The following is a 7530-nucleotide window of genomic DNA, read 5'->3' as shown; positions in this document are numbered from 1 at the left end:
ACGTAGTTTGGTATTTTACGTAAGCGCTACGCGCTTGACCATAGCAATTTGAGTAAAAGAAAATACTTTTTTACGTAGTTTTGTACTTTACGTAAGCGCTACGCGCTTGACCATATCAATTTTAGTAAAAGAAAATACTTTTTTACGTAGTTTAGTTTTTTGCGTAAGCGCTACGCGCTTGACCATATTAATTTTAGTAAAAAAAAATACTTTTTTACGTAGTTTAGTTTTTTACGTAAGCGCTACGCGCTTGACCATATTAATTTTAGTAAAAGAAAATACTTTTTTACGTAGTTTGGTATTTTACGTAAGCGCTACGCGCTTGACCATATCATTTTTAGTAAAAGAAAATACTTTTTTACGTAGTTTAGTTTTTTGCATAAGCGCTACGCGCTTGACCATATTAATTTTAGTAAAAGAAAATACTTTTTTACGTAGTTTAGTTTTTTACGTAAGCGCTACGCGCTTGACCATATCAATTTTAGTAAAAGAAAATACTTTTTTACGTAGTTTAGTTTTTTGCGTAAGCGCTACGCGCTTGACCATATCAATTTTAGTAAAAGAAAATACTTTTTTACGTAGTTTTGTACTTTACGTAAGCGCTACGCGCTTGACCATATCAATTTTAGTAAAAGAAAATACTTTTTTACGTAGTTTAGTTTTTTGCGTAAGCGCTACGCGCTTGACCATATCAATTTTAGTAAAAGAAAATACTTTTTTACGTAGTTTTGTACTTTACGTAAGCGCTACGCGCTTGACCATATCAATTTTAGTAAAAGAAAATACTTTTTTACGTAGTTTAGTTTTTTGCGTAAGCGCTACGCGCTTGACCATATTAATTTTAGTAAAAGAAAATACTTTTTTACGTAGTTTAGTTTTTTACGTAAGCGCTACGCGCTTGACTATATCAATTTTAGTAAAAGAAAATACTTTTTTACGTAGTTTAGTTTTTTGCGTAAGCGCTACGCGCTTGACCATATCAGTTTTAGTAAAAGAAAATACTTTTTTACGTAGTTTTGTACTTTACGTAAGCGCTACGCGCTTGACCATATCAATTTTAGTAAAAGAATATACTTTTTTACGTAGTTTGGTATTTTACGTAAGCGCTACGCGCTTGACCATAGCAATTTGAGTAAAAGAAAATACTTTTTTACGTAGTTTTGTACTTTACGTAAGCGCTACGCGCTTGACCATATCAATTTTAGTAAAAGAAAATACTTTTTTACGTAGTTTAGTTTTTTGCGTAAGCGCTACGCGCTTGACCATATCAATTTTAGTAAAAGAAAATACTTTTTTACGTAGTTTAGTTTTTTGCGTAAGCGCTACGCGCTTGACCATATCAGTTTTAGTAAAAGAAAATACTTTTTTACGTAGTTTTGTACTTTACGTAAGCGCTACGCGCTTGACCATATCAATTTTAGTAAAAGAAAATACTTTTTTACGTAGTTTAGTTTTTTGCGTAAGCGCTACGCGCTTGACCATATTAATTTTAGTAAAAGAAAATACTTTTTTACGTAGTTTAGTTTTTTGCGTAAGCGCTACGCGCTTGACCATATTAATTTTAGTGAAAGAAAATACTTTTTTAGTAAAAGAAAATACTTTTTTACGTAGTTTTGTACTTTACGTAAGCGCTACGCGCTTGACCATATCAATTTTAGTAAAAGAAAATACTTTTTTACGTAGTTTAGTTTTTTGCGTAAGCGCTACGCGCTTGACCATATTAATTTTAGTAAAAGAAAATACTTTTTTACGTAGTTTAGTTTTTTACGTAAGCGCTACGCGCTTGACCACATTAATTTTAGTAAAAGAAAGTTTTCTTTTACGTAGTTTGGTACTTTACGTAAGCGCTACGCGCTTGACCACATTAATTTTAGTAAAAGAAAATATTTTTATACGTAGTTTAGTTTTTTGCGTAAGCGCTACGCGCTTGACCATATTAATTTTAGTAAAAGAAAATACTTTTTTACGTAGTTTAGTTTTTTGCGTAAGCGCTACGCGCTTGACCATATTAATTTTAGTAAAAGAAAATACTTTTTTACGTAGTTTAGTTTTTTGCGTAAGCGCTACGCGCTTGACCATATTAATTTTAGTGAAAGAAAATACTTTTTTACGTAGTTTAGTTTTTTGCGTAAGCGCTACGCGCTTGACCATATTAATTTTAGTAAAAGAAAATACTTTTTTACGTAGTTTTGTACTTTACGTAAGCGCTACGCGCTTGACCATATCAATTTTAGTAAAAGAAAATACTTTTTTACGTAGTTTGGTACTTTACGTAAGCGCTACGCGCTTGACCGTATTAATTTTAGTAAAAGAAAACACTTTCTTACGTAGTTTAGTTTCAAAACGGCGGACAGCGGCCATTTTGAATTTTGAGAATGCCAAAAAATGACCTTTTTCACCCACATTTATATAGAAAACTTCAAATCGGATGTCTCTATCTGTCACCGCTCTCGAGTTATAAGGCAAAAACTTTCCACCACCATTTTTTCGTAGTATGGGATGTCTAAAACGTGCTTATATAAAGTTTGAAGCCGATCTGAGATGGTCGGTTTTTTCGATGATTACAATACTTGGTATGCCACGATTGTGGTATACCAACTAAGAATTGACTTTGGCATGTATATGGAATACCAACTACTTGATTTGACATGTTTACATTTTTTTTGCAAAAATATGTATTTTAATGCAAGTTTTTATGTTTTATATGAATAAAAGTTATAATTCATTGCATTTGGAGGTCATAAAATCATATTATTTGATAAATTTTTAAGATTAGAAAAAAAAAATTTCCCGCCTAAATGTTTCAAACATTCATGAAACCAGATGAAACAGGCTTCATGAAAATGCATTAAGATGTCCCATACGTCCTCACACCCGAAATTTTTCTCGAATTAAACATTTTTCATAAAATATTTTTTATATTAAATAAATTAGATAGAAAATTTCTTAATACCTTAAATGAAAGTCCATTAACTAAAGTTAATGCCTGGCCAAGTACGATTTCTGTGGGTGCAGGAATAAAGAAATGGTGGCCAAATGAAAATCGTCAAAATGGGCCAAAATCGCATTTTCAAAATTCAAGTGCAGGAAAACTAGAGCACCTAGGGAAAAACCGGAAGTAGATCTGGACTCAGGAAGTCAAAATCTACAAGATAGCGTTGAAAGATCTTGCGCACGCTAATCGTGTTCTCCTGTGTTATCGTGTGCTTTTTAGTGGCTTTTTTTTCTTTCCTTAAATTCCATTTGAGGGAGGGCTTTTTATTATACTGATACTTTTTTTTTTGGAAGGGAAGAGATTCTTGGTCAGTGCCCCTTAATTGAGACTTCAGTTTTGCGGGGATTTTCGTGAATTTTCATGGTGGGAAACGGTGAAATATGGATGTGGTTTGCTCTGTGGTTTAACTGCCACTGAAACGAAGAACTTTTCACAATGACTCCCTTGCATGTGTTTACTTTAGCCCTTCTCTGCGCATCCTCGTGCTATGTACCATCCCCGCCACATTTATCCCCACTTCAATTCATACCCCAAATCGCCCCAATCATTCTGCTATAGTCGCATGCACCTTTTACACACAAAAGCTCCCCGAGCGAGAGAGAGAGAGGTCAGGGGAGATGGCGAAATTGAATCTCACTCGGTACACTTTCTAATGTATTTCTAATGATGCTTCTTTGATTTTGGAGGGTGCTTGCATAAGCTCTCACCCCTTCACATGGATAAATTTAGTATTCCCCTTGACACCCACACACTATATACGGTGCAGTGCAAATAGAAGAAGTGGCGCCAAAAGAGAAACTCTTGCTTGGTAATATATTACGAAGGGAAATGCACGCTAAAGCCCTTGATACCATCCCCAACTTTTGAGGAGGCAAAAGGGGTTTATTCCATACGGTTGAGTGATTCCTAATCTCTCGATGCACTACCTGGTACAACTCTGTCACGGCTAATTGGTTTCAATACTCTCCTCTTACTCCAATTTTCACCCGTTTTGCCTTTTGATCTCCTTCAATTTTGCAAACTTTCTTCTCATTTCTGCATGATGTTTTTCAGAGTATAAAGGTTTCTTCGTTAAATTGTTTATATTCTTTATTTCTCAGACATTTTTAATTACAAAGACCTCGCGCTTCTTTTTAAATAATAACACCTCCTCTAATTAATATTTACTTTTTCTGCGATACAAAAGCTGTCTGGCAGAGTTTTTTTTGTTGCTTTTTAATAGCGCAAACAGCGTAGAATCTAAAAATATATATTTGCATAATTGACTGCTTTCCTCTTTGACTCTCCTTTTTTATAATTTTTATTAGAGACTAATCTTTTTTTTATGTATTCAAACAATCGAGTACAAATTGATTTAATTCAATTTAATCGTAATGATTTCACACAAAAATAATATTTGTAAGAGATCCCAAATATAATTGGTTCGATTAAATCAGTTTTCTTTTGATGTAGTTTTAGGGGGCTTTTGGGAAAGTAACGAGAGGGTATTTTTAATTACGAGTGCATGTGTATTAATCTCTCACACAAACCAATTAATCAAAAATTAAGATTATTTGAGATGTTTGAGAAAAAATGAATTAAATTATATGCGTATTTAATTCCATATGAAGTAATTAAATAAATTTTATATTTAATTTTAGATGGTTCATAAAGCGCTACAATTATTTTTAATCAATATTAATATTATTTTAAAATATCAATTACATACTACGGATAGTACACCTACCTATTTTATCATTGATATTGATATGTACAAGTTTGATTCGAGAGCAATTAGTTTTAATGCATTTTTGGATATGAGGTATCCAATATGTACTTGGAATTTATATTAGGTATGTCATTGTTTGTAATCTAATAATAATAAATAATTAGGTACGATAAAACTAGCTTTCATCAGTGTCACATTTCACTATGGGAGTTGCATGAAATTCAAGCAAATTAGAGTTTTAATATTATGGAATTTAATTTTGAACACATTAAATATTATACATAGATGGGTACTAAACTATTTACATTTAAAAATTTTTGTTAGAAAAAAAAAATTGAATAAAATTCCAAAATTGTATTAAATCAATCCGTTAGAAAGGATATTATTTAGACTTTATTATGCAGACGATGTGAACAAAAAATATCTTCGGGGATATCATCTTCTGGATGGAATGCGTTTAACCCGTATCTTGTTAACAATCATCGACGGAAGCATTAGCATGAATGTAGACAGAAACTTATTTTTAATTTATGGTTTGGACGAAAATTATACAAATTGATTGAGACGAGATATTCTCCATTGATCATTCCTGTATATAGGCCTGTCAATTTATATATTTAGCATCTTTGAAGAATAATATCATAAATTATTTCCTAGTGCAATACCTTCTTGTCTTTCTCCCAAGATAGAGAATGTGAAGAATAAATAAATTATAAACAAAAAAAAATATTCACTACCTTTCATAAACATATCAAAAAAGTTTCCGTATTGTTTTGCTCTTCAAAGCTGAATAATTAAGTTCTCCTCGACACGCTTTTTCTCTTTGATAGATACGATAGATATATTCTTTTTCGCACCAAAGAGGAAAACTATACCGAAAATAGAGGAACAGAAAATGGGAAAACAAACGCAGATTCTCACAAATGGGTGAGTTACAGGCGGGGGGTGGAGATCATGAGGAGTTGGGCTTGTCGGTTGTTGTGTCACATGGCATTGTGTGAAAGTTTGAGGAGCTTTCTCGCCTTCCTCGCAGTTGTGAAAGTTTTCTTTGTACTTTGTTTGCGATTCTTCTGCCTTTTGCCGTCTTGTATCGCTTTTTTGCTCTCATACTTGTCTGTTGTGAACTTCCATTCGTGTTACCCCCATAGACCCCATGCTCCCTCCCACTCCACTCGAAGGCAATATACCGCGAAAAGTTGCAAGCAAATGAAGTGACTTTGGGAGGAAACCCAAAAAGATTTTCGTATTTTCTGTCATGAGTGCTCACTTTTTGGACATCCGCTTTTCCGGAGGAATCACCCAATTTCTCACTCAATCCAACGTGATAGCTTTGGATGGGACTTTAGCATCATACTACTTCTGTTTTGTCCTCTCAGCGATTTTTCTGCTCTGCTAGAAACATTATTTTGGCACAATCAAATTTGACGCAGAGACGCAAACAGCGGAAGCAAACAAAGAATGGAAGCCTCTCTTTCGAAAGTTCTCTTGTACTATGTATAGGAAAAGGAAACACTCTTTGGAGTATCGACGAAAGCTTGCAACAAACCTTCGATGCCAGGGGCAAGCAATTAGCTGCAAACTATGAGAACTCTTTGTGATTTTTTTTCCTATCTTGTTCAGGATATGAGTTTCTCTATATTTTTTCGTGGTGCTTTTAGAATTCATTGCTTTTTTTATGTTATTTCTTTCAGTTTGTTCATTTTAATTCATTTAACTCTTTTTTTTTTAAAACTATATTCTTCTGTTCAATTTCGTTATGCTGCTGATACAATGTGCATAGATATTTTGTTTAACAAAAAAAAATCATTAAATCGTTCATTAACAGATTTTTCAAAAGAGAAATTAAAAAAAAAAAAAACTAATATAATTTTCTTGTTCAATCTTCTCTTGCACGAAATTTTCCTTTTTTTGAGGTAAGGGGTTTTAGTTATTGACCCAAAAATCACTTTTCACTTCCAAGATAAATCCTCTCTATAAATATAATCGGTCGGTAAGTCTTAAATATTTCACTGAATCGAATTTTCTGCTCCTTTCCACCCCTTACTCACACTCTTCTTTCTCTACTAGAACGTACACAAGTGCATGGAATATATTCTATGAGGTAGACACTCTTTATCACTCATCCACCTTCTTTGGTCAACAAACTCCATCATATTCTTCTCAAAATATATACCCTTGTCTGCATCCCTTTTGTTCAGCATATTTATTCTGTTCCCCAAGTGTTTAGTTCTCCTGATACTTTCACTCCGGATAATCCGGTGAGATTTTTCTGGCAGGACATAGTCCTCGATTTTTTTTTCGTTATGAAACACAAATGGGCAAAGGTTGGTTGAAGAGGTGCAAAAGTTATCGGAATGCATGTTCATGGTACGGCTGTAAGGGTGTGCAAAAAAAACAGCCCCAAGAGTGAGCAAAAGACGCGCGCGAAAGGAGTGAAAAATGGCAAGTCTGCCGTCCGCCCACCTTTGGAGGCAAAAGCAATTTCCACTCTCGATTGATTCATTACCATCCTCCCCAGGTGGGATGTATTACGTGCTAAATAAGCGGAAGTGGGATGATCCCGTCCGCGTGTAACCCGTGAGAAAGAATTGAAAATCTCACCAGTTTGCGTGCAGACGCCCATCGTGCAAAGCGCCGTGATTAGTTTTAGGCTGCCATAGTTAATCGACTGATCCCATCGGGTTATTCAATCTCAGACCACCCTAAGCTGAGGAAATTTGTGGGAGACAGACCTAAATATTCCCGTGAATACGTCCCATTACTCTTTTTATACATACCTTTACCTCTTTCTACGTAGTTTTATTAGATCGAGGGAAGGTTGGTTGGT

This window comes from Lutzomyia longipalpis, chromosome 2 (assembly GCF_024334085.1).
Source record: "Lutzomyia longipalpis isolate SR_M1_2022 chromosome 2, ASM2433408v1".
Lineage (NCBI taxonomy): Eukaryota > Metazoa > Arthropoda > Insecta > Diptera > Psychodidae > Lutzomyia > Lutzomyia longipalpis.
The sequence above is the reverse complement of the archived record's forward strand: the minus strand, read 5'-3'. Positions refer to the sequence as shown.